The sequence below is a fragment of the Anas platyrhynchos genome, chromosome 4 (genome assembly GCF_047663525.1).
Source record: "Anas platyrhynchos isolate ZD024472 breed Pekin duck chromosome 4, IASCAAS_PekinDuck_T2T, whole genome shotgun sequence".
Lineage (NCBI taxonomy): Eukaryota > Metazoa > Chordata > Aves > Anseriformes > Anatidae > Anas > Anas platyrhynchos.
In genome coordinates, this window is record NC_092590.1 from 28707059 (window position 1) to 28733311 (window position 26253).

At 35.0% G+C, this 26253-nt stretch overlaps 1 long non-coding RNA gene across 1 annotated transcript; it reads right to left on the bottom strand.

The window, feature by feature from the left end:
• Positions 1-12281: 12281 nt before the first annotated feature.
• LOC119716958 (uncharacterized) lies at positions 12282-21520 on the bottom strand. The gene is made up of 3 exons (XR_005265829.2): positions 20769-21520; positions 16703-16797; positions 12282-13048 (listed from the first exon to the last, which is right to left on the bottom strand). It is a non-coding gene; the product is annotated as an uncharacterized lncRNA (long non-coding RNA).
• Positions 21521-26253: the final 4733 nt, after the last annotated feature.

The following is a 26253-nucleotide window of genomic DNA, read 5'->3' on the forward strand; positions in this document are numbered from 1 at the left end:
TGAGTATGAGAAGCTTTTTGGATATGCATCTCCAAGCTAGAAGCTGAACTCAGACAACATGCAAAGTATATGTTTTGAGATCACAGCTTTACATATAGAGTTACTCAAAAGAAACTCCAGCTCACAGCTGATCAATACTCTTTATGAAAGAAAGCCAGTCTTCAGTGCGTAGCTTGCAGGAGCCAAACTCTGTACTCACATGAAAGATAAAGTACCCATCTTCATGTTCCCTGTTACAAGCAGCAGAGGTTGATGTACTCTAAACAAAGAATGAATCCTGTAAAATGATGATTAACAGTCTGTAACATCACCATATAAAAGAGTGAATAAAGGTAATGGAATGGGAGTTTGTTTTGATTACAATATTTACCTCCAGGTAACTCAGGATGTGAAATGACAGATTTGTTCCCATATTTATTTTAATCTGCTTAGCTAGAGACAAATCGTAGTAGCAAAACACTTTTAAAGGCAAGATGAGGGGCAAAGAGGTCTGTTCTTCTACTAGTATAACCCAGATCTGAAGCAGTCAGTGATTCTGATATTTAGGGCACTGACACACTTTTATCATGGCTTTTTTTCATTCTCTGACCTCCAAGGGTCTCTCACAGCACATCAGACCCTGTCTCACTATCATTTAAGCTTGACCAAATCCTCCAGGGAAAGGCAAGATATCGGTAGCATACTAGAAATAGAAATGGAAATTCAATGTGTAGGGGAAGAACTCTTATAAAGGTTCAAAATCCAAGATCCTCCAAGCTCCCACAGAGAACATGTATTTTCAATGTATCCTGCAGAGGAAAGTATCAATGTATTTTCCTCAAAACCTGAAACAATCATTTATATATAGACTTTGTCTATAAATAACAACACATGTAAAAATTTTTATTGACCTTCTAAGTTATTTAGACATATTTTTTTTAATCTCCTTTGTTGGGTTTTTCTTAGAAACAAACTTGTTCTCAAACTTAACTGAGAATTTCTGCTGAAAGGGAAAGCTGAGAGACCTCCTACTCATAGAGGAGATACAGAAATTCATTCCCCAGAGGAAAATACAAGAGAAATTTCTTTTATCAAGCTTTTTGGATCATGACCTGTATTTTTTAAGTTACAATGTTTAGCAATATTGCATGGAGCCAGAAAAAATATTACTAAAGAAGTATACTGCAAACATTTATTAAAATCATAATTATTATAAATCAGAAAACCTCTTTTTTATTTATTTTTTTTAATATGGTGGAGATTTTCCAGTCATAGTACACTTAAATTTCCATCACCTTAAATCGGAAGATTAGTAGCAGTGAAATGAACTAAATGCTGTGAAGTCTTCTGGGTGAATGCACCTAAAAATCTTTGGCATTTAGAAAATTGTTTCATTCCTATTCCAGAATTCTAAAGTTTGTTTTCAAACTTTAATTTATTTGAATTAAAGTTTGAAACTTGACTTCCAAACTTTTTTTAAACTTCAAATTCCAAAGCAAAACTATTCCTCCAGTAAAAGTCATATAGAACTTAAATGAGTAATGCTAAGGCCATGAATTATTTCCACTTTCAAATCTTTATTCTGTTTGACTAGCTGGATGATGGATGATTGCTGCTTCATTGTTGCTGTGCCATTATAAACTCAAGAAAGCAAACAAAAATGCTGATAGATCAGAGTTTTTGCCAGTTACCTCACAAGCTGCAGATTCACAAAAGAAATCATGAAATGTAAGGGTAATCAGAAAAGTTTATTTTGAGACAGAAAATCAGTACAATGTCAAATATTTCTAAATAGCTCAGTAATCATAAAACACTGATGTCAGGAAAAATATTTTCTCATTCTTCCTTTCACAAAAATCCACAGTAATTTGGACCTAAATATGGCGCAGGAACATGTCATTTGCAGGAAGTTGGATGAACAAAAGTTGTCTTTTTTTAGATCATCTTTTTCAACAAACAGAAGCAATATATCAGCTTTACAAGAACAGAACAAACTCAGTTCTGTGTTAGCTAGGAAAAACATTCATCTTTTTCAAAGATCTTCCTTTTAGATCTTCTCTTTCATCAATTTCAGAGAACTTCCTGTACACTTTCCAAATATCTAGTACAGGCTCACGTCAACATTACTCTTTTCACATCCAAGAGTTTCCTTTGTATGGTAATACACAGGGTCTTTGCACTCTCATCACATAACCAGATACAGGTCAATATAACATAGCTTTTTGTCACTGGAAAGGAAGCAGTATGTTCTGGAAAGCTTCCTTAACAAGACTGAAAGTCTCCCCAAAATTGTAAAATGTGCAGGATATTTCAAATGGTAGCAGATGTCACCTTCAGTTCTAACTTGCTAGAGGTATCACCAGCAAACTTTGGAGATGTCTACAAAGATGAGCAGGAGAGGGGATTGAGCTAGAGGGAGCTCCACAGTGCTCACTTGTTCATTTACTCCCAGTTTTGTTCTGGGCTGCTCTCTTGGAGAGACAGTTCTCTCCAAGACAAAGCACTGTGAAGCGTTTCTTTCAGGTAACCTTATTAAAAGGCAGAATGGATGAGAATGAAGAAGCTACAGCCCGAGGCTGTAGCTTTTCTGTCGTCCTACGAGCACCCCCAGCCAGCTTAGCACTACATGTCCCAAGCTCCCCAGCATGCCTTTGTGTCACTCCCTAGGGTACATCACACATCTCTGGGGTTTCATGAAAGCTTATGGCTTGGACAGAAACCTCATTTAATTTCAAACACAAATGGTCTGCACCTTTTCATATCTCCACTTTGTCAGAGACCAAGATACCACTTGGTACTCACGAGCAAATGTTGGTATGCTACTAACAGTACAATGCTAATGATGTGGTATTTCCATAACTCACCAACAACTGAATATTCATTTCTGTGAAGTACACCTAGGACAACAAATGCTATGTAAGTACTTTATTCCAATTTGAAGAGGAAATCATCAAAAATAATTCAAATGAAGATCATAATGCTGAGAGCTCCAGGTCCATCAGTGCAACTTACTAGTATAAATACATATAAAAACATGAAGTAAGAAGAGGCACATTTATACTGCATTATTAGAAGACAGTAATACACTAAACTCCATCATGTACCATAAAGAGACATCAACAATGCCACAGAAGGCAAGATTATTATTGTATATACTCTGGGTGCAACCCAGCAATTACATAATTTTATTTAAAGATTATATATTGCTCCATCATTAAGTAGAGAAGGTTATTTTATCTAAAATTACAATTGTCAAAGTCAGTGGTTTCTGATGAACTGTGTGAATGTGATTTGCAATATTGATTCCAATATATTCAAGGAAATAAATGCTGAAAGAAGTGAGCCTCAAGAGAAATAGTTTATTTTAGAAAGTACTTTTCTAAGGGGTATTAGTGAGAGATTATTCCACTTTTAACTGATCAATAAATTTGACATTTTATATAGAAATGTTAAAGACCAGAGATAAACCAATCGAAGGTAAACCAGAAGGGACTAGAAGACCACCCAGAAATTTGCTTACTAGTATCTTCACAAGTTACTGGTATCTTCACTAGTTACTCTTCAGATTGATTAACAGTCCACTGGAAATTTAGTATTTTTCATGGAAGTTGTTCTCCACATTTCAAAAAACCCTCAAGAGAACTAAAAGACTTTTTTGGCTATTACAGTTCATACATCACAAGTTGTCTTTTCAGTCTCAGATTTCATTCAGGCTCACAGGATATTCAACAGAAGTAGAACTCGGAATACATTAAAGGATCAAATGTAAGAAATACAGATATCACCAGATATTATGAAGGAAATGAAAATTAACAAAAGTTTCATTAAAAGCTCATTGAAAATTTTGAACCCAAACTAATCATTTCAATCAGTTTTATATTAGCATAAAGGTGAGAAAATAGAGTATTAATGGCTATCAGATGTTAAAAAAAAAAAAAAAAAAAAAAAAAGTAGATTAATATAAGGTAGGTCTGAATGTAAAGGCACAGAAGTGTTTTTTTCTCCTCATACCCTGAATAGGAGATATGATAATAGCTATCAAGAAACAGAGGGCAGGGACAATTTTAATATATGTGTGAGCATTTCCGTGAGTATGTTTATCCCTTTTATGAAACTTCATGAGAGCTGACAATTTCTAGTGTGAAAATACCCATTCATCTAATGTTCTGAAGCACCCAGATTACTGTATATTTCTAAATCTTGTTTTGCCTCCAAATAGCTAGAAGCAGCACCAGGTGCTAGGTCTGAGCTAACTTAACGTGATAGCCGATAGTCCTTAGACAACGCTGAAATGTACATGGGGAAAGCCAATAACATCCTGTGCATCCCTAATGTGAATCAATAAGCATTCTGTCCTGTCCTTTCCTTTCAGAGTTAGGGCTCTTGAACACATGTATCTGGCTTGAAGTTTTCCTCAAAGGGAGAATAAGAACAGCTTCATTTTAGCTACAGCACTTTGGTACAAATGAGAGGTGAATCAGGCTACAGGCAATGAAAGAGTATTTGTTCACACAGCTTGACAAACAAAAAAAACAACTAACATACTCTAAACAGAGCTGTTGTTCCATGGTAATGCCTTGCTCTTAGTAAATATAGCTCAGATTTTTTTTCTTCCCCTCTCATTTAGAGGAAACATTTTTAATAAATAGGATATAGAGGACCTTCCACACTTTGAGGAGTTAATTTTAGTCACTTAATACAATATCAAAAGGATCATTCCTTGTTCACAGATAAAAATAGCTTAAGAGCCAAATGGATTTTGGGAAAAAAAAAATCACTAAAGTTAAGAACAGCTAATGTTAAGAGCCTTTTACAAAGTGACTAATGAACTGGTCTGTCAAGTAGTAAATCCAAAATTCTCTAGCACTTTTTCCATTGCAACTGCAATTTTATATATACTAGAACAAGGAGAAAAAAAATAGGAAAAAACTTTCTGCTGAAATTATAGATTCTGCTAAAACAAACAAACAGCAACACAGAAGTTTCAGTGATATGGAAATAAATGGACTGGTTAAAAAAAGAACAAAAAACAAGCAAACAAACAAAAAAAAACCATGAACATTGTAAGGAACTTTCTAACTTCAGAATAACACACACACACATACACAAAAAAAAAAAAAAAAAAAAAAAAAAAAAAAACACTAAGATATTTTAAGATAAAATTCAAAGCGATTATCTAAATAAAGGCTTTGTTTTAGCCCCAAATTACTTTTCTATTGGTAATCAGAAAGACCCTCAGCCTCCCTCCCCTGCCCACCTATGTGCCCATTCACACATACTTAGCTGAGCATTTTTTTTCAGCTATTTCCTTCCTGTGTTTTAAATGAATTTGCATGAAGGGCATAGGGACTTCATGAATGTACATGTATAATATCAGAGCTAATTATTCTGACACAAGCATGAAACTGATAAAGGTCACCAACCCAAAGAGCATACAATGGGCATGTGAAAGCACATCATACAAAGTACATATCAAGATAAAGAGTTGCCACTGTTTGAACAACTCAGCAATAGGTAGGGATATTGAAGTTACTTATAAAATCATAAAACTCATATCTCAGTCTATCACTCCTGCACTAAATTCTTTCCAGCCCTTGGTAAACAATGAGAGCAGTTGGTATGAGCAGAGAGTGGTATTAAGCCTAATTTATGTGTTTTAACCTTTTCAAGACCACTTGGCTTCTATCAACAAAACTGAAGACAGTATCAGCCCAAATAGATAGGAGTCTAAATACCATGGCATCTCAAACTCTTCAGATGCCTTTTAGATACAAGAACAAGTGAAATTATCATCTCTTCTTTCTTTCAGGTCTCATACCACGGCATTCTGCTAGCAGAGAACTTCCTTGCCAAGATAACGGTCCCCATCTGTCATTCACCCTTCATGTTTCTCAGTGGAGTTAAAAAGCCTGACAGTTTCCATGAATAACAATGACACATACTCATATCTCGCAAAGAGGCACAAATTTTATCGATGAAAAGACAGGAAAAAATCCCACAGTGTTTAAAGAGTTTTCTGAGCACTGCTTATGTCTGGTTTTGAGTGAAGATGGAACTGCCATTGTGTGCAAGTCAACCACCCCTCTTACATCAGTATACATGTAATTGCTGACTGAGGTCACTGTAACTCAGGATCTGTAATCACTATGAACACAAATCTGTTTTGTAACCGACACCCCGTTCTTTTACAAGAAAGATTCCTTCCTATTTTACAATAGCCTTTGTTCAGTTGGGTTTCACTAACATTTAATATGCAATTATTGACCATGTTTTTGCATTAGCACTTAAAAAGCTGTTTAAACATACCTGTTTGAACACCTTTTTTCTGCAACCTATCCTAAAATCATAACACAGAAGCGTGTTTTAGAGGAGATACTCACAAGTAGCTTGTAGAGAAAGTGCTTTTACTACTGTGAAGAGTTTTCATGATAGATTTAACAAACGTAAGTGCATAGGTATAGTTATAGATGCACTTGTGTTACACATAATTTTCAGAAAGACTGCACATATCTATTTAGTAATAAGTTCATTTTTTCAGTGCAGAAGAAAATGGGAAAAAATCTTTAAAAGGATAAGGATAACAACCAAACTTTTCTAGGTTTGGCAATTAATAACTAAGCACACCATCAGTCTTCAGTCAGCCTCACATCACTCAAAATATTATTCCTAGCACAAGTTAATTTTAATTTCAGCATGAAAAATTTCTGCTGTACAGAGGTTCTGTACAGAGAAAAAATTAACCCATATCCCATATTAAATGTTATTATGAAAGAAAAGAGATGACATATACACAGAGAACTCTATTTAGAAGCACTTTTCGTTATTAGTATGAGTTATTTGGTATTCTGTTTTTCCTTCAGCTACATTATTGAACTTCTGACTGTACTCAGTCACGTTGACTGAGAAATATACCTTATGTCTTTGGGGGATATGCACTATTTCAGATTATAATTTAGATATATTGCCCATTTTTTATATATTCTATCTTCACTGATTAAAATTCTGCTCTTGTAGAGGCTGGTCAAGCACTGGTCTTTGTGAAAAATCTGTTGAATATTTTGCCAGTGATCTTAGTACAAAAGTAGGTGCATGCTAATGACATTTTAAGAGTCATCATCAATAGAGATTAGAATTTTATATAGGAAGAGCTAGATGACCTTGAGGACTACAGTTATGAAAGTGACACTTAAGTGCTGTTTGGGAGAAGATCATTCATAAAATGTTCAGGAAAAAAATCTTGAAGTTTAGGAACAAAATTTCACCTCTTAGACTAAAATTCCATTAAGCATTAGAGGAAAGATACTTAATTTGTTTTAAAAATATCTTACCAACTTTACAATTAGGAAAATGCATTGTGATTATGTGCAGTAGCACAGATCTCACTTGAAAGATCCAGGGATCCCTTCCTGCTCGAGGAGCTCAGTTGACTTGATTTATCTATTTGACTAACACTTCTCATCCCTTTTTACTTCGTATTTTGAAGAAGTCTAAAACTCTCTAAATTATGTACCTCCATGAGTGCCAGGTGCATTGTCTTACCTAGTTTTCCAATTGTCTTGTTCTTTTAAAAATTAGTATTTCAAAACTGGATCCTTTTGAAAATGCTTACAATTCAAACTGCTGATGGCTTAGTCTCTTTGACAAGACAGCTGCTAAAGGAAACGAACAGAAGATGAAGCAGGCAGAGTACAGGAACAGAAATATTGTTTCTGCCCAAATGAAACCTTATTGAAACCAAGCTGGAATTGGGTCAGAGCGCCTTTTAAGGGAAGCAATCCAGCTGCTTCTATGCATTAAGTCACACAAACCTGCTAATTCTTCTTCAGATGATTCAGAGCAAAGGTCCAAAATAGGAAGACAAAATTAGTCTTAAGATTTTGTTTGTTTGTGTATTTTTTGTAGGGAGAAAGCTTTGTAACCCCAGAAGATGATCTGCAGCATGCCTGAGCGTTTTGGCTAGTGTGGCTGTATAAGAGCACTGATGATAGGCTGAAAAATGTAAAAGTTCCTCAGCACATATCACAATAAATTCAAACATATGAAAATTCTACATATGATTGGGGAAAATCCACCCTAGAAAGCTCCTGGGTTAATAAAGGTCTTGAATGCCTTTTTTTTTTTTCCTGGCTAGAATGCCGTTCTTCATGGCCAAACTTCCAAAAAAGTTCAACAGAATTTTACATGCCAATAAGTTTCTGAAAATCATGCATCAGAGATCCTCCTGTATTAAGAGGGTGCCTGAAGTAAGAAATCAACATCACACACATTTATTTTATTTATTAATATTGTATGGTCACAGGATACTTAAAACTCTGAAAACTGAAAATACATAAAGTGACTCAGGAATGAGTTGCCAATATTTTGGAACAGAAAAATCTATTACAAATTATGATGACCCTGGACAGGCTTGGTTAGTCACCCTTCCAAATTAGTCCACACACAGAAATCTGCATCAGACAGAAGGATTGATGACTCTTCCTAATGCACACAAAGCATGTCCTAAAAGTAATAACCATCATTCCAAGTACTTGTGTCTAAAACATAATGAATCTAACACGAACTGTGCTACATCCTTATTTGATGGAATACTAGGAGATGAATATTATGTGACATTCCAGTATGTGTGATCATCTTGTTATATTTCAAACTGCACTGAGCTTATTTTTTTTGAATTTTTTTTTCCTTAAGGGCATGTAAAAAAAAAAATTATTCCCTTTGTGGAAGACAGCAGTAGAATTTAAAAGCCAAAGCTAATGTAGACATGGCAGAATATGAAACATGAAACATATACTATACAAGTTTTCAGGGTGACAACAACATCCAAAAGCTTCACAAAAGCAGACCAATTTTGAGATACATACCTAAGATGGTTTAGGTAGAAAGCACATTTATATGAGTACCAGAAGTTCATAAGCATAGAAAATTGATGAGGATGTTAAAGAACTTCAGAAAGTTCAGAAAGAATTTGCTTGATGGATAGCAAAGTAAGAAAATGGATGCGTACCTGAGAATTTAAAAGAAAAGTTTTCATCCTATTTGTATTTCTAAATAAAATTTACAAAATGAAGTAACATATAATTATTTCTTTTGATAGTTTAGCAATCTGTCTGCTCTTCCTAACTATTTCATGATAGAACACCATATGCTTTGAAAATGTCTCGTGACTCTCTGAAGTTATGGAACAAATCAGCAGGCTAGAGATAGTAATATGAAGACATTTAAGTTTTAAATAGGATTCAAGTCGCATGATGTCAACAGTGCAGTTGCAGTTACAATTGCTAGCTCCACGGTGGAGCCAAAAGCACAAGCTTTACACTTATTGCTAAAAGAATCAGAAACATATGTAAGTGTGAAAGCATACAGCTTCCTAAAGGAATACTTTCTTCCAGCATACCCTTCAAAGCAGTGATTTCTTAGACCTATCTGCAATTGAAGAAGTGTTTCAAAAAGTCGGTTTCATTATCTGAAACAGCTTGTTGTTTATGTAGAGTACCAGTCATTAAGTTTCATTACTGTTGAATGTTGAGTATATCATAGGTATATTACAGCAAGGGGAAAACTCTCATTTCAGAATGGAAAACATAAAAACAAAGCCATACCACAAAGATTTCAGGCTCCAATCAAGTGTTCTGGGAAAAATCAGCATCTTTGATTTTAGATAAATACTTTTATATGGCATTAAAAAATAACATTCAGTATAAAGCATCTTAGATGAACCTAAATGATTCTATAAAACAAAACTTTGTTAAAGGATCACTATAGAGTTAGCTTCATAAAGCAAACTGTTCTCTTCCCTGTTCAAAAGCACATTTTATAATTCAAAACACTATATATCAGTCTTCAGCGAAGCCTTACATTCATTTCCAAAACTGAAAGCTATTATCCTCTTCAAAATTCTGTTTTGTTTAAGGAATATAAATGTTAATGCTTACATATACATGACAGTAACATGAAAAAAATAATGATGTAGAATAAGAAAAGTTCTAGGATATCTTGTGCCAGCTGTGTACTGCTGTTTCATTTAGAAAACAAAAAAGAAGCATCAAACTGAAGTTGTGAGTGAAGGTCAGTGCTGCTGCCTATGTTCTGTCAGGCTAGATTAATTCTCAGAAGAAGGGGTGCTTCCTAATGCATCTCTTCTTGGCATGCAAGGGCTACCCAAATGTGAAAGCTACCAGTTTACTACTTTGCTTGTGAGTTTGTGGAAACAAGAATTCAGAGGCCACGTTACCTCTCTGTATGAACCACTGAGTGTCATGGACTGCCCAGCTTATTTGATAACAGGCATGGAATAACAGTCTCCTAAACCAATTAATAGATATATATTTGAGTGCGAGGGCTTCTTGTTGTCACGTGTGGCTGTACAATTTTAATGGTTTCTAAACTTTCGGTTTGAAACCTTCTATAAATCCTGCTATCAGAAGAACTTACGTCTAATTAAGGTGGGTTGTTTTTTGTCCTAAAGCAAGCAAAGAGCAACACTCTTCGATGTGGGGAGCCCGGTTACTACTTGAGAAGTCTCTTTGTGTATTGCCTGAGTTTTGCCTGGCTGATGTACAGAAATACCATCATCTTGCCAGGCTGTAAGGTGTCTTTTCTGGTAACTAACACACCAGGAACAACATTTCTTCTTCATATAGGATCAGTAATAGGATGTAGCTTCTGCAAATTTCTGGAAATACATTTTTCAAGGCTGTACCCTTAAAAATGCTTATAAAGGCAAATGAGCTACAAAAACGTGTTAGACTTTCATTTGTAGGTATGAGAGCCATTCAGTAGATTAGTAATTAAGGGGTCTATCACGTTTTAGGTTCTATCTCCAGCTGCCATGCTCATCCTGTACTCATTTTTGTAGGGTTTTGTTTGGAGTTAGATAGAGAATATTAACAGAGTAAATTTTCATACATAGCTGTTGGCCTCTAATAGTCAATTCACCTCCACTCATTTGAATCATTCATTTAACCATGAGGGAAAACTAGCTATTGAAATATATATTGAGAGTTAGTAGTGAATTTCCACTCATCTTAGTGTTAGAGGTTAAGTAAACTCTGAAGTAAGAATCAATCCTGAGAAGTACTGTTTAAACTAAAATATACCTTTCTAATTTGTAGGCTCTTCAGTTAAGAGATGTATCTGCTTACACAGTAAATCACAGACAGGAGAAAAAGAGCTGGAAGCATACTACAGCTAAAGTGGGGGCATTACCTGCCTGGAGTAGAAGTAAAAACGCATCTGTAAATTGCATGGAATTATACAATTACAAGCTGCCTCTAATGACAGACATAGCTGTCAGAGACCAACTTCAGTAACAGAAGATTTCCGGGTACTAACGAAGTTATAGAGCTATTCTTGCAGCATAATTTGTTACTGAGAGTGCTGCAGCCATACTGCTATTTGCCTGGCTGGTGCAAAGTGAAAGATTTGTTTTTGCAAAACAGCGCACAACATTTCCATAAGGGAGGAGGCTTGACAAGGAGAACAGGCTGCTTCTCCAGTGATGATGATAATGAGCTAATGATCTCAGAGACTAGCTGGACATCAAGGAGGCTGTTGCATTAGCAACAGGGAGACAAGGGTGCTGAGATGACAACTGTCATGCAAACTCCTACTCAGCAGATTGCAAACAGGTTCAGCGGAGCTGACAAGGAATAGAGAGGAGTTCTACTGTACCACTTATATAACCACTGCCAGTTATTTTGCTAAGGAAAGAATTGTTATGACTCATGAAGAGCAAAAGCATTGCCTGAAACCCAGCAGAACAAGTCAGATTATTGCAATGATAAAAAGTCACCAGGGAGATAAAGGTCAAGACGGGAGGGAGTCAGTCTTTGCTATAAACTTCTGTAACTAAATCAAGTACTGGTAACCAGAACCTTAATGTATGCAAATCACAGTAATTATTAAATAAAAACATATTTAGAAAACTCTGGTAATTAAGAAAGCTCAAACATATACTTTAAAAAAATTACCAGGACAAGGTAATTCTTAAGTATCTAGCTTGCATAAAGAAAACCTGTATTTTGGGAAATACAATTTGATTAGCATATACAAGATACCAAATTGTAGAATAATAGCAATGCTAAATGCAGTAGATAACTTTTGGGCTCAAATGCACTGCTTTTAAATGCAATTCTAATTTAATTTGTACATCATTATGTTGAATAAAGATTAATCAATAATGGAACTGAATATTGTTTTGGAGCTTACAGAGCAACAGCAAAAATGCAGCCTGTCCATTTTTACATAAAGTAAAAGAGCACAGTCCCAACTATTAAGAATTACAATAACACATAATTTTCCAAAAGAGTGATTTTACTGAAAATCTAACTAAAACAGGTTAGAAAACAATGTTTAAAGAGAAAGATTTCAAAAGATATTTGAAAATTCTTTAAAAATAAGGTAGCTGTGACAGAGCAAGAATCATCAGATAACGGTTCCTTATCAACATAAGGATTACATCTGAAAGTACATCCTGGGCAATGTGAGTACAGTACCTAACAGTAATAACAAAACTGCAAGAGGGAAATAGAAAATACGTCAATATTAACATAAAAACTATGGGATATATCCCATATCTTTATATGGGCTATATATTTTTATCATACATTTATATGATGATGTTAAAGGCATTGTTGAAAATGCAAGTTGGAATAGGCTTATAGAAAGTTGGAAGCTTTAAGTATTACAGGATCAGACATGTTGGTAGTAATTAGGTACATTTTCTGACAGACAGGGCATAGTAACTCCTTATGGTGACAGACCTTACAACCTTACAAGCTACTTTTTTTTTTTTTTTTCTTCTGCCACCACCAGCTGTAGCAGTAATTCAAGTAATGTCTAAGAGAGACAGGGAGAAAACACCATGCATGACACTTCAAAAAGGAAGGATTAAGAAAGAGACACAGAAAGTCTAAAATCACACAAACTCAAATGAGAAAATGCATGAATTGTCAACAATGGATGCGATTAACTGCTGCAATATGTTACTAATAGGATGAGGGGACTCACCTGATTCTTTTCTGGAAGACATGCTTTATCCAGGAATATTTTTGGATTCCGTACGTGGTATCTTGGGAAAACATAAGGATCTGTAACTATAGAGGTCAGACTAAATGCTCCAATAGCACATGCATTCCGTGAAACTTTGAATAATACCATTGCAGTAGCTGCTTCTCATGTTTTGCTTACTAGAGGAGATAAATCCCTGGCTGCATGCCCTGGGTCTGCTTCATGTTGTTAATCACTTTGTAATTTCCCTTGGAGAATATATTGACTGGACAACCTCCGTCTGAAGATGTTCCTTTCCATTCAAGCCTTTATACCTCTCTGAAGCACCTACAGCTTTTCTCTGTGCTAAGAAAAGAAAATAACTTCACATCTTTTAATATTTCAGTGCTTTCAGTGTCTCTTCATTTCCTCCATAGTTACTGGAAAGCTTCTTTCCAGAGGTTTTTAGATTCTTGCAATACTTCTTTACTTCTAAATTCAGCTCTAACCACACTCAAAGAAAAGGTATCTCTATTGAAAATAAATTAATTGGAAAATGAAGTTTCCTTTTCCTTACATATCTTTCTGCACTAGGTGCCTCAGCAGCCCTTACAGTTAGTTCAGGCAGAATGAAAAAAAAAAATCTATTTATTTTTATGAAGTTTTCTCTATGCTTTTGAATGTAGAAAAAGACAGGAAACCAAGTAATATAAAAACATCACAATTCATGTCTAAAACATGAAATTGCTGTCTGTAAAATTACCATTTTATGAGCTGATAGTACTGAAATTAAATTAAAGGATAATTTTTGTACAAAGCCTAAGGCAGCAATGAAATACTTCACCGATTATCTGGTGTGACGCTGGGACAACCAGTCCCAATTTAAGAAGGGCGTAATGATGGCAGATCTAATAGCTCACCTGTGCTAAAGTACTTTAATATATTTTGAACTTCAAAGCACAAGTTTTGATGGTCTTTCCAAATATGGAAGCCGTACAAAGAATTTATACACAATGAATCAAGGTACAAAAGAGAGTTAAAGTGGAGATTATAACAGTACTACAAATAATAGTAACACTCTTTAATCACTCATAAATGTCTATGTTAACAATGGCATCCAGACCCAAAAAGGGACTCCTAGGAAGGGTACTCATAGGACAAACTCCATCACACTCTACCTAAAGTGCCTCTATCTACTCCAAAGGCTCTACTCAGGCTTACTGGCATCCCTTTTCAAAGTTAAACAAAAGACTAACCTATAAAATTATGTAAAACATCTACAAATGTGTATTAGCTAATGCTTTATGCAACGTATAACATTTCTTTCTCTCTAGTGCTTCAAGGCATGAAACATTTGTTTGATTTTTCTTTGGAATTCACTCAAATTTAAACTCTCCTTCAGGGCTATCAGATGAGTTGCCCAGAAGCAGCTCAATGGAGCCTGAAATACAGCAGGTGCTGAAGAGATGCTCTCCCTTGCCAGTAGCTGTAGCATGTAGCAAACTTGCCTTTATTGGCTTCTAAGGCAGCAAATCCACCTTAATTTTTCACCACAGCCCCAGGCATGCTGCTGATCACTGAGATTTAAGCTCATTGGAACCTGTACATGCATCTTGCTTCAGCCCCCTGTAGCTTTTCAAAAAGATGCAGCTTGCCAGTTGATTCAGAAATCTGTCTTGAACTTGAGATCAGGAGATTAAAAACACATCCACAGACTTAGGAGCAGAATATTGAAGAACAATTGATCAGACTGAGCAGTTGCTTGCAAAAATATATTGATTTTCTGTAGATAACAAAGCATCCAAACACTGGTGTATTACCAGTTTCTACAGCCTTTGAAAATAAAGGTGCTACAGCTTCAGAATTTCAGAAAAAAAAAAAAAAAAAGAAAGAAAGAAAGGAAGGAAGGAAGGAAGGAAGGAAGGAAAGAAGGGAGGAAGGAAAGAAGGGAGGGAGAAAAAAAAAAGTAGTCCTTGGCTATTAAGGTACTCTCCAAGTGTTTTTGCTTCTCTCCCTTCTCAGAATGCTATAGAGATAAGTAATTATATTTTTTGTGAGAATGTTGTTTGAAACAAATAAACTAGATAGAGTACAATGCATCCAGTTACTTTCTTTTTGGTGTATAATTTTAAATTAAAATAGATTTTCATTTTCACTCCAGTTTGCTATATATGTAGTTCACTGAAAGTAGGAAGTAAAAAGTTATATTACCTTACATACTTTTTGCTTTCAATGGGAAAAGTAGCTAAACTATTTAGAAAAAAAAGTCCAAATGATGACTGAGACAAACAGCTGGAATTTAGAAACTGAAGAATTGACCTACATTGCTATTAATTTGCTGTTAAAAGTGTTGATTTGGGAATATTTGGTGAAGATGTGAACAGCTATAATGTATGATACGTATATCTAATTTTCAGGATTGATAGGATTATTCTTATGAAAAATATTTAACTATAACTAATTTTAATGTGTTTTTGTTGTTGTTGTTGTTTTTTAAACAGATACCACACAAGTAAAATAACAGATCATATTAGTCTAATACTGAAAGATCCAACTGCTTTTACACAATCTGAACTAGTTTTTAGAAAAGAAAATACTTAGGGTTCAGAAGTCACTTGTTCAACTAATTTTGAACAAGTTTGAACTTCTGTATTTACTTTACATTATAGGGATGCTTTAGAGGTGGAATTCACATTCCCTTAATTCTATAACTTAATGTGCCAGTGCACTTTTGTACCTAAGGGATCATCTGAAATATAGAACTGGTAAAGACCAGATAGGTTTCCGAAGTGAGCTTAGTCCATTTTACTGACAGAGGCCATTTCCATTAATATCATTTCTTAATAATCATGCCCTCAGACTGGCACAGAGCAGTGCACATTGGTTTTTCTCATGAACCCCAGGATTGAAAGTTGTTTGTAAAAAGGATAAAAGCATGACATATGGTTATAAAAAAGGCATACTGCATGCATTAATATTTATATTTTATGTCAGTTCAGTGAGCATGCTTCCAAAACACAGGCTTTCCAGTCCTATTCTCGTAGGCTCAAGTGAGGAAGAATTCAATCCTGAAGACAAAACTCCCAGTAGAAAACCATTTTTAATATTTCTAGGGCAGCTCCCTCTGGTGGATAATGATTATCAAGACAAATATATTGAGGATTAGAATCCATCAAATATTACTGCTTTGTTCTTGTATTTTAACAAGAGTAAATAGGATTAGCCATATCTGAAAATCCCATTGCTCCTGATCCCATGGCTACTCAGCCCTAGGGCCAGTAAGACTACCATCTTACTGGCACTAGAGCTCAGGCAACGGCATTAAATGATCCATGCCCATCTCCTACATCTCCAGAGCACACCACACTTTACGATCAAACTAATTCATTTTAGCTCACAAATAAAAACATAATTTTCCCATCAGCTTCAGCCTAGCAGCAGAAATGATCAAACACCAGATTTTTAAAACTAAAGCATGGTGAATTGAAACAGTGCATTTCACAAGTGAAGGAAGAAACTGTTGGTTACCAAGTGATACCTTAGTTGGCCTGAGTAAATTAGTTCCTTCGATTATCTCCTTTTACCCTAAGGATCTTCACTGTGGTTTTTAATGCTCTAGTGGTTCATACTGCACAGAACTTCTGAATTATGAGAACTACTTTCTTGTCTCTCTTTTTTGCTTAGGAAAGGCACAAATGGCTGAGGATAGGAAATATATTTCTCCTTTGTCACTTACCTAGCTCCTTCCCTTGGACAGGTTCTTCACAGTCTGAGGACATCCCTGTTATGACATTCCAAGCTTGATGATCATTTCTTTTAGTGCCAATTAACCTGTAAAAATAGTACACACTGTGAGCTGTTTGACCTTTCCAGACCTCAAAAATATTTCTACATCAAGAATGAAAAAAATATTCAGCTTAACTATTTGAATATGAGTTCAAGAAGAAAGGGAAGAAAAAAAAAAGAAGAGTTCCAATTTACATGAAAAATCTGAATGTTGTTGCAGCTAGATATAAACAGTGCTATAAAAGCTTTTTTAAGCCTGTTGTTAACTGCTGCTGAGCAAGTGTCAGACTAGTTCCACTGTCATCTGGGGTAGCACTTAAAAGCACAGAAAATAAAAGCAGAAAAAGATGGCTGAGAGGTTGCAATGTATCACTTACTAAACACTGTTATACCTACATCATTCATAAGGACTCTTTATCATACTGTGATTGCCTATCGTAGGGACCTTAGAAAATCTTCACCAATGAACTAAATGACCTTTAAGGAGCTGGAGAAGAACTGAGGCAGAAAATGATACACAAGCAGTAGGACTCATGGGACTGGAGGGTCATTCTGTGGCTACTCTGTGCCCCACAGACCTGTGAGTGAATTGGAAATGATATCGTCTCTCTTTTGAGGGACATTTAATTTTTCAAAACAATGGGATCCCATAGTTTCAGAGAGCATCAGAATGACTTTTCCTGTTTGTTTCTCTGCTCTTTCTAATTTAAATGCTGCTTTCTTAGAACGCAATTACTGTAATGTGGATAGCTTTATCTGTAGCATTCCTGTAATCTCATTCCTGAGTAATAATAGTCAGCTCAGAACTCATCATTGCATACATAAAGTTCAAATATTTTCTTCCTATTACTTTACATTACATAACATTAATTTCATCAGCCATGTTATCATGCAGTCAGTGTGGATTTTTTTGTCCTTTTATAATTACTCACAGTTGGTCCTTTTCTTTACAGTACTCTCATAATTTTGGTTTATTAGCAACCCTTTTCCTCTTACATATTCACCTCTCTTTCCAGGTTATTTAAGAGCAAATTAAATAACATGTGTTAATACAGAGTCCTGTGAGACTCCAGTGCTCAAGTCATTCTGCAGAAAACCCACTACTTATTTCTAGGTAGTAGGTGCATATTTTCGTAATTAAAGTACATAGAAAGTACATCAGTGTTTCTACCAGTTAAACATCCTCAATGACAAGAAAATGTCACTATATGTCTCAATATTTTTCATGCAAGTATCAGCAAGTTACACTTCTAAAGTGTTATTAATAGCATGCAACTCTGTAGTTGCTTTTGTATTTTAGAAAAAAAAAACAAAACACACACACACCAAAAAACACTACAGAACACAAATACAGCTTCCAATGAGAAAACTTGTTTTTTGCTTACGTGGCTTTTAGAAATTATATAATACTCACAATTAACTTTATTTATCTTCATTGACTATGAGGAACAGTGTAACTAACTTTTGGTCCAGAAAATACTTACATATTTAACTTACATTAATAATCCCAATGACTTCATCCCATTCCTTTTGCAGCACTGAATGCCAAATGGACTCATCAGGCATGTGATTAAAGATGCATATTTGGCATTCAGTCCTGCAAAAGGTACTAGATGAAGTCATTGGGATTATTAATGTGAATTAAGCAGTAGATTATAGTGGCACTGTTGAGGTGAGTAAAGATTAATACAGAAACTGTGTGCAAAGTCAGGAGAGGAATAAACTTTAGCACAGCTTTAACATAAAGAAAGACTTTTAGGAGGGGAGAGGGAAAGAAAGAATGAATGATGCTGAGCACCAAAAGTAGAGATATCTATGTGAAAAACTGACAAATCAGTTTTATTTAGTTTATAGAAGGGTGACAGAGATCATGGAGAAAAACTGTAGAATGGTGGAGAACAAATGTATGAAGAATTAATAAGAGTACAGTATGCCAATGCTAAGAGAACAGTTTCATTCTATCTAGCATTAGATATCTAGCATTCTATCAGCTAGTAGGAAGTCCTCATTTCTTCTATATTTTTATATTTGTAGGGAACGTAGCTATTTTGAGAATTGTTGAGAAATGTTGCTTTAGCTCTGATCCTGCAAAATAGGTCAAGACATTTTGGAGTTTCAAATTCTTCTGTATGTCTGAAATTTAGAACAGACAACTCTTTTCAGTTTTTCACCTGTTTAATTTCTTTTACTGAAGGTAGGACTTGTTACAACACCTTGTAAATGGGCAATGGTAACAAAATGGCAAAATATACTTTTTGAGTGTGCCCATCTTATATGTTTGAGCAATTATTTCACTAGATTACAAGGCATACCTGTGAGAAGTATTTCTCATTCTTCATAATTGCGTGGCAACAATGCTAGCATGAAAATCTTACTACTGTTTTCTAAATTAATTTCTCTTGTGAATTCTGAAGCAATTTTTGAATAAGGCAATGATGACTTGATTGTCCCCTGACATCTATGACACTGCTTAAATGGCAACTTTTGAATCAAAATGATTATGTAATCAAGTCTTGTCTATAAACTGTCTCTGCTATCAATGGCTCCAATAATGGATATTTGCAAATGCAACTTCACTCAAAATAGAAAAAAAAAATAAAAATCCAACTTTTGCTGTTATGTGAAATTAATGGAATATGATTCATTTAAAGCAGTTATTCATTTATTCTGCTTTGCATCAAATCACTTGAGTGTTTGCTGCTTTTAATTTGCCAGAGTTTTGTTCTTCTACAAATTAAATTAGTAACCAAGTCTCCTGTTAGGCAGAATTCTGGGGAAACTGGAGTTCACGGGCAGTTAGGCAGAGATGCCCTAAGCTTTTGTTGCTGCTGGAGTCTTTTGCTTGCTAACAAGATGCCATGTTAGGACAAGAGTGCCTGAGGCTTCTGATGTGACACAAGTGAGAGTTATTGGGGCTACAAAGCTCACCGAGCATCCAAACACTGTGCTTTATGAGCATATTTGAATCTCAGCCATGCAGTTTTATTCTTTTGACTGTTTCTTGTTATGCAGCTGTACTAAAATATCAGCGACATCAAAATCTTTCTTTGATACGGATCATAAAGCACTGATACTGGTCTTTCTATATTATATATTAAGAGATTGTCAGCATTTCTGGGGACGGAACCTGTTTGTGTGTGTGTGTGTTTGTTTTTTTCTCTCTCACAATAATCCTGTAAATTCTTTATAATTCACTGTAAACACTTGAGTAGTCATTAATGACTAAGGCTGACGGGTACATAAAGGAACTGTAAGATCTGATACCAGCTTTAAAAGAGACAACTTCACTAGGTGGACCCAGCCTGCTTGTATTCTTTGGGGGTATTATGGTACGCACATGTTATGCAGTAACATTGCCTTCAGTGGGGCACCAAGAGGTTGCTGAGGTAGAAGTATGTTAACACAAAAGAAAACCCGAAAAATACTTACTTCATTTCTGCGGAGTTCTCACAGAAATGCCATCATGTTTTCATACCAAACATGCACTTAATGCTGCACCGTAAAACAGAATGACATGATATAATTTCCATCTCTTCCTTGTTCATTTATGCCACACTATTTCCCAAACTTCAGCTGCTCATTCTAGGAATATGGGCCAGAAAGGGAAGCTACACTGAACTGCTACAGGAACTTACAGAGTATTCTTACAGAGTCTTGGAGATCTGGACTGCAAGAATTAGATGCTGAAGACCTTTCTCCACTGGAGGTATAAAGAGATTTGCTCTGAGTGAAGGAATACAACTAGACAACTTAACTAATTTCTGCAGAGCTGAACTTGCTGAGACAGAGAGCAAAGACCTTCAACGTAACACAGTTTGTTTCCTTGTATGAATTATTAGAAGTAATTTACAAATGACACAGATAGGCAATTCATAGCTAGTACTTCAGTTTAGCATTTACACTCATATGAAGTGCCATGGGTACATTTGCCATTTCAAAGAGGGAAAACATTTCAAAACGGTAAGTACAAACCTAGTATGTAGCGAGCGTACAGACTCAGCAAAATGGAGACACACCTTATTAACTTGGGAAATAGTTCTTCCATTTCTCTTGAAACCTTGATTTAGTTGTCACGTAAGATTACAAAATCCACCTGAACCAAAAGACAGAAGTCTAAATTAAAGCACGATATCCAGCTCTCTGTTCTCCATGTAAAAACAACTTTCATGCAGTTTGGGGGATCAGAGTGGGGAGCCTTTTGAGTTATTGAGTCCTATGTAACTCAGTAATCACTAAGTTTAACAATATTTTCTTCTCTTCTGTTGGCAACTTTATTTCTTCTCTTCTGGGACTCCACAGTTTCTCTATGGGCTGTATTCACTCTCTGGAGAAATTAGCTTTGATCTTTAAACATCTCTTGATATCAGCTTCTGCAATTTATGGAAGACCTTGCTTACTTCCCAGATTAAATACTGCTTTCTTTCCATTCCTTATCTGTGGACTAAATTTTCCATGGCCCTTTTGAAATTAAGTTTCTCAAAGTAACTCTGAGATCCATTTTAATAGTAAATACAATTCATTGTATATGCATAAATAAGATCAGAAGTTTGTTTGATCTATTTTCAGGTCAGAAGAAAAGTTCAATTATGATTCATGGATATCTTGTTCCAAGAGTAGTCCATTAAGCCACAAATGAGAAGATAGTCCACAGTGGGTAAATCTCATATGGTATATAATGTAAAGTATAAGTTTTTGATACCATATATGACTGCTTTTTGAAGCAACTCATTGCAGAACTCACAACAACAGGAAAAAAAAAAAACAAAAAAAAAAAAAACACACAACACACACACAAAACTAATTTAGTTCTGAACAAGGACAGGACTTGGTTCAGAATACCACAATCAAATACTGGCTTTGTAACTGACCTATATCCTTAGAGAAGAAAAGACAATCAACATTAATATTATTGCTTACCTTCAATTAGCCATGGGATATAAAAACACAAAGACAAAACATTTATATCCCAAAGTGGGATATACAAACACAAAAAGGGGGGGGGGGGGGGGGGAGGAGGAGGGATACAAAGAGCAGCAGAAAGGTTGAAATAGAGCACACAAATAATCTAAATAATCTAAAGACACCACACTAGCCAATCATAATCAAAATAACATCATAGCAAAAGTACATCTAGAAGTCCCCCTCTGAAAAAAGGGCCATCTTATTCATAGGATGTATCACAATTAAATGAAACAGGAAGCTCTCACAGCAAAAACACATTAAGGACATAGAAGTCAGTATTATATCATGACCATGAAATGTATTACCTTTTATAACATAAATATGAAACCATTACCAAAGCAAGATAAGGATATGAGGACTAGTAAAGACCCCCAAAACTGTAACTGATTTTACAGACTTATTGTAAGCATGGCATCTACCAAAGAGCTGTATGGCCTTGCAATCCCTTGAAAGATTCTGTAGGTATAAAAAGGGATGCTGCAGGAAGAAAAAACCATCACAGCAAATTTAAACATTTTTAAAGTTCATAGCAGAAAAGCCTAAGGAAAGCTTAGCCTTTCTTTATAGGACAGAAGTCCATAGAATCATTTCATTTAGAGACACTAATAGATCATTTCCAAAAACAGATAAATTGAATACTAATAAATCACACAGATCAGGTGATATTTGATCAATATTTCAATGTGAAATTGCCAACACATTAAGTATGTAGTTATCCTTTAAATCAGCTTTACTACTGGAAGAAATGAAGATCATTGGTGGAATTTCATCTTCCTACAGATACCTTGGTTGTTCTGCAACACCATGCAAAGAAAATTGATAAATTCTGTAATACAGACTTGAAATCCCACCTCCAAAACAAAACAAAACAAAACAAAACAAAAACACCAAAAAAATAAAGAAGGTATATAGAGAAAAGGGTGATGAGGTTTACCACAGAGTAGTTTCTATATAAGAAGCTATAGGTAGTTATATATTATTCATCTTGAAACAGGGAAGGCTCAGAAAGTATATGCTAGAGAGCTATAAGTATATGAAAGCTCTGAATGAAGTGAAAATTCTATCTACTTTACTTTTACTTTTTCCAATCAAAATGCCTGAATTAGATGGCACACACTTAGACAGACACAGATTTAAAAAAAAAAAAAAAAAAAAAAGCAATAATTAAGTTATATAACCTTGCTCTGGTGTTTTTCAGCAGTCAAAATGGGTTAAGAAATGAGTAAACAAGTGATGAAAGAAAAACCATCAAAGGCTAGTGTATATGATGGGGAAAAAATAATGTAATAAAACATAAATTATTGATTGTTAAAAAACCTGAAGTATTAAAGAATCATGCCTCTACTCTAGTTTTAATTTCTATATACATTGCCTATGACTGGCCACCATCAGAGATGAATTACAGAAGTGACAGATTGTTGCTTCAGTCAGTAGGTTCATTCCAATACAACTACTATGGCTACATTTGTAATGTTATAGCACTTTGACAGAAGATTAAATGTTCATCTCATGTATTTTTAGCTAAATTTTGAAGTTGTAAAGTGTTTGTCTTCAAGAGAGAGGACTTTTTTTTTTTTTCTTTGAACTAGACAGCTATTATGGCTGCAACTATGCACATGACATCATTTAAAGTTGGTTTACTCATATTAAACATTAAAACTTAGAGCAGTGCAAACAAATTGGGCAAAGCTTGCAGGAGAGGTTACATAATATTCAGCCAAAGTACAAGGTTCATGGCATAGCTACTCTATAATATCATTTAGATATTAATTTACACATGATAATCATTATTTATGTTGACATTTGCCAGTGCCATGTCTGTTACTTACTTAGAAGGCTAGTTTTATGTAATCTTTATTCTCATCATGTATATCTTATAACATTCCTTTGCTTTCAAATAGTCCTAATGTTATATATTTGAGTGCTATAATCATAGCGCATGCAACTCTTATTTAAAAAACACTGCAATGTTGTTCTGTATCCAAATGTGTATATACAGTGTAATGTACAGTGTGTGTATGAGTATCAAAATGTACTATTTTAGAAGTTTTATGATTTTTTTTAATATTAATAGCATTACCTACACTTAAAATATATTATAAATTTGATTTCACTTGTGTATGAGTATGTGCATACGTGTATAAATATTTATGTGTATGTAAGCATATATGAGAGATCTGTGTAGCTTCACCAAAAAAAAAAAAGAAAAAAATAATACACAACATAACGTTGTTACCTCTAAAGTCCTTAGAACATTTAACAGGTATAGAACTATAACAAATATAGAACAATATAGAAACAAATATAGAACTATATAGGATCATAGAATCATAGAATATCCTGAGTTGGAAGGGACCCTTAAGGATCATCAAGTCCAACTCTTGACACCGCACAGGTCTACCCAAGTTCAGACCATGTGACTCATTAACTATAGGGAAAAGAAACATATTCCCTTACTTTCAAGGGAGCAGACTTCTGGAATTGACAGTTGCCTAAAGATCTAATTAAAACAGGTGCAATTATCCTGCCCACCAGCTACTTTCCTAGGCACATGGACTTGTGCTAATGCAAAGCCAGAGGGAGTGTGCCCGGTCACTGACCATGAGGAAGGTTGTGCTGCTCCTGTGAATTCTACCGTCCTCTTTGTCACTCATGTCTTTGTTCAAAAATATTGGTATTTATCTGAAGTAACTGCTGCAATATTAAAGCAGAAGACTTTGATATAGCAAAGGCAGACTACATGTATCTCAAGTTGCGTATAATTGCATGAGAAGCACGAAAGGAAGATGAACACATGCTAGATGTTTGTTATGAAATACATTATTTAACTTATATACTTGCTCAAGTAGGACTTGAGGAATTCAGGGAGACTGAATGGAACTTAGTAAAAGCACTGCTATTCTACCATAAATCACAAAGTTTTACAGAAAAATATAGGTCTTGTATCTTTCTTTTAAAATTTTGCTGCTGACCTTTACAAACAAGAGCCTAAATGCTCCCTTCAGGTATACATTCTCATGAAAAAGAGGCTGAAAATAAGTATTTTCTGTAATGTGCTGTTACCACATCTATTCTAAACAACATCTGTAGTCCAAGTTCCAACAAATACTTCTCATACTTATCTGTGTCCATCTCTTTGAAGGGATACTTTTTATTTAGGTGAGGATGCTGGAGAACTTTCTCTCTTTAAACTGCTTGGATTCTTCACTGTGGCAGGCAGGTATTCAGGCAAGTCCTAAAAACATACAATAGATTATAAGAACTCTTCTTGTGCATAGCATTTTATCCAAGTAACATGACATCCTATTGTAAACCACACACATTCTAAAAGTGTTGCAATGCAAATAGACTATCTCAGCAAAGGAGAGTGCTGCCCTTTAAGAAAACAGTTTTCTTTCTTTGATAATATTTTGAACAATGTCCTGCTGTTGTTCCTCTCAGAGTGCTGCTTTATCTTTGGTTCTTGATGACCTCCTATAGAGGTATGCTTCCTTCCCATTGAATCATGCAGCGTGGTGCACATCAGGCTCTGTGCAGCTTAAATATTTGGTTGAAGGTCAGTCCTGCCATCCACAAGAGAACAAACACAAAATTTAGTGCTGCACTACAGTTGCAGAAGCTTGGAATGAAAAAACAAAAACAAATCAAAACAAAAAACGCTTTCCCAGTATGATGGTGTTAATTTGTAACCCTGGGATGCTATAACCTGTGATACTGGAGGCTTGCCAAAAGTAACAGCTGGATGCTCAAGTGTGCATATTTCTCTTATTTTACAGAAAAGCAAAGATTCAGCAAGTCATATGTAAAAGAAAAGGCTGTTTGTTTGTTTTGTTTTATTTTTCTGCTGCTGACACCACATAATTGAACTACAGGCAATGGTTTGGTGAGAAGTTTGATTCCATTGAACAACGGCAAAACTCCTGTGGGTCTGACTTTATCCAGGGAAATTCTTTTGGAATTTTTTGGAATAAATCACAGAAACCAGAAGTCCCAGAAAAGCACAGTATTTCCTTCCCTTCAATTCTGTTTGTCTTCATGCTAAAAGTCAGTGAATGGGTGAAACACTAGTTATGGCATGCATGGGTGAAATGTTACTATTTGGAGATCCAGAAATCCACTTGGCAGGTCTTCAGTGATGCTATTTATCTAGAACAAACATTCGTGTGTATCCACACAACAGACTTGTTATTTGCTTAAAAACTCTTTAGAAAGTGTTCTAAGAAAACTTAGAAAAGTTTACAAATCATCACATAACATCTGAATAGCTTCAAAAAACTACAGGGTTTAGAAGAAAATATACTTTAACTGCTTTCATACATGACATTTTCCCTCCAAGATTTATTCCTAAACAAGCAACATTTACCTTTGTGTTAGAGAAATATTTTGGAATCTGATGCTTCACTGGGCTTCTAATAATAGGAATCCAAGAATTCTGATGTCCCAAAAGTACAAGAGGCCTCTATTTTATAACCTATAAAGAGATATTGATTATGACAGTAATACTGACATTCTTAAATAATGAAAATTTCTGAGATGCTC